General features: G+C 52.8%; 1 protein-coding gene across 2 annotated transcripts in view; it reads left to right on the top strand.

The window, feature by feature from the left end:
- Positions 1-1,307: 1,307 nt before the first annotated feature.
- The window catches only part of TBPL1 (TATA-box binding protein like 1), a 28,773-nt gene continuing 27,855 nt past the window's right edge, over positions 1,308-2,225 (top strand). Inside the window, exon 1 of one of the 2 annotated variants that reach the window (XM_069077344.1) lies at positions 1,308-1,451. The gene's annotated coding sequence lies outside the window, so the exon portion shown is untranslated. Of the gene's footprint in view, positions 1,452-1,522; positions 1,908-2,225 lie in introns of those variants that run through there. The other variant, XM_069077342.1, reaches the window with a different exon arrangement.

Raw genomic sequence — 2,225 nt, 5'->3', positions numbered from 1 at the left:
TCAGTTATATCTGCCATAGTTTCTTCACATTCTTACTATTAACAGGTAGCTAACTAGTGTGATTGTTTATTCCTTATCAAAACCAACTTCAACTCTATTGATGAATGAAAAATAAAACTTAATCTTCCCTTTGGTTTTTAGATGTCAAACTATATAAATTATATTAGTCCTATTTGGAAAAAAAAACACAAAGGGAGCCACCTATAGTCTTTTTGATCTTTAATTATCTGTAAGACTTTTCAAAAAGGGTTTGAAAGATTCTGAGGATTAACTTAGCCCCCAGACACTGATTGAGTCACAAAAAAGTCAGATGGAGTTAATAATAATAAACAATTATGAATAAACAAATTATGAAACCGTGGCTCATAAAGAAAATATAACTGGTGAAATACAGAGAATAATCATCTCAAACCAACCTAACTGTTTAAGTGGCCTGAAATCAGGACACTCAAAAAGCTCTGGCAAACTAGGGAAATCTCTTAGGAAACTATTCAAATCTTGAAATATAAAAAGTTGAAGTTGAAAAGACTATTAGCCTTGATGAAATCTCCACTGAAAATATATATTATAATAATACGAAAATGAGGAAATAAATAACATTTTCGAATACAAGCCAAAATCTAGTGTAAAATTTTAGAGCTAAAAAGGAAGAATAGAGGCCCTATTATTTGTCAAGACAGACACGGGATCAAAAGATGCGAATGCTGACCGTAAGTGTGGAAAGTGGGCAGGGAGCCAGTCAAAGTCGGGAATCTCGATTCCCTTAGCAGGACCTAGACATTGCTGGGGTGACTTTCTGTCTTACTGATCTGCAAAGAGGGATCCAAATCTGGACGGTCCTTTGGTGGAGGTGGGAGTCGAGGTGGGCGGCCGCTCCCAATGGAAGCAGGACGCGTATCTCCTCCACTTTCCAAAGGAAAGGTTCAGCTCAGCTGCCTGCACCGAGCTGCAGCGGCAGCTTCCTTAAAAATGACCCCAGACTCGTCAATTAATCACCTTTAATTGGAAACCAATTACAGGACTCGTTCTCTCCGTAGCAAGGGTCTTTCTAGGCGCTCCTAAATATCATTATTAGCATTTAAAGGGGTAGCATAAAAGGCGGTTTGGTGCACAGGGCTACGCCCAAGACCCTCAGTCACCTCCCGGGCCTTAGCGCCCATTGGGGAAGACGAGGCGGGAGCCTGAACGAGTCCGGGAGAGCCATCCGCCCCGCCCCCCCGACTTGACCCAGGCCCCAGATACCCCCCCCCCACCGCCACCCCCCGCGGCGGAGGAACACTTTCACTAGGGGCGCAAGCACGGTTAGTGCGCGTGCTCTGAGCGTCGTGCCAGCTACGTTGGGTCCAGCCCAGGACTCCAGAGAGGCCGCGCTTTCTTCCTCCTCCTTGCCAGGCGGTGTCTCCCGCTACCGCACCTCTGGGGTGTCTGGGTAGGGGATGGTTCGAGGGAAGGTGAGCTCCCAATGAGCTCCGCCCCCTTCGGCCCCACTGGGGAGCTTCCTCTATCTACCCTTCCCTCCCCCTGCGGGCACTGACGCTGAGACCGAGGAAACGGCGGCGGTGGGAGGAGGAGTGGAAACCGGAAATAGCTGGCTAGCGCGGCTCTGCAGCCGACTTCTCTGGGGGCGCTCTGGCCGGGCGCGTTCTCTATGCCCTACCCCCACCCCCATCTCCCCGTTCGCCGCGTTTTGTGCTGTTTATTGTCGCAGGGAAGCGGCAGAGGCTTCGGACCCGGAACAACAAAGCGCGAGCGAGGGAGCCGGGGCCGCGGGGGCTCCTAGCAACGGGCCGGGGCGGGAGTTCCATGGAGACTGGGCAGCACCGCCGCCTCCTGCTGCTGTTGCTGCTACTGCTCCTCCGTCGCCACCACCATCAGCCGCACTGCCGCCGCCTCCTTCTTCCCCCTCGGTAACGGCAGCCCCGGGGCCCGGCCTGAGGGAGGATGGGGGGGGCGCTCCCCAGAGAAGGGCAGTCCGAGGCCCGGGGCGGGGCGCCGGGGAAAGTCTACCCGGGCCCCCAACCCGGGGCAGGTAGAAATAATGGATTGGGGTGGGGGGGGCCGAATCCAGCCTGCGGCTTATTCGGGGTTAAGTGGCGGGGGGGTCCCCATCCAGATTACAGTTTATTTGGGGTATATGGTGGAGGTCCCCATCCAGGCTTCTGCTTATCCGGGGTAGAGGAGGAGGTCCCCATCTAGGCTGCGGCTTATCCGAGGGTGGATGGGGC

The sequence above is a fragment of the Petaurus breviceps genome, unplaced genomic scaffold (genome assembly GCF_028583685.1).
Source record: "Petaurus breviceps papuanus isolate PSGF00001 unplaced genomic scaffold, PetGlider_PUasm1.0 90977, whole genome shotgun sequence".
Taxonomy (NCBI): Eukaryota; Metazoa; Chordata; class Mammalia; order Diprotodontia; family Petauridae; genus Petaurus; species Petaurus breviceps.
This window is presented reverse-complemented; position numbering and strand designations above follow the sequence as displayed.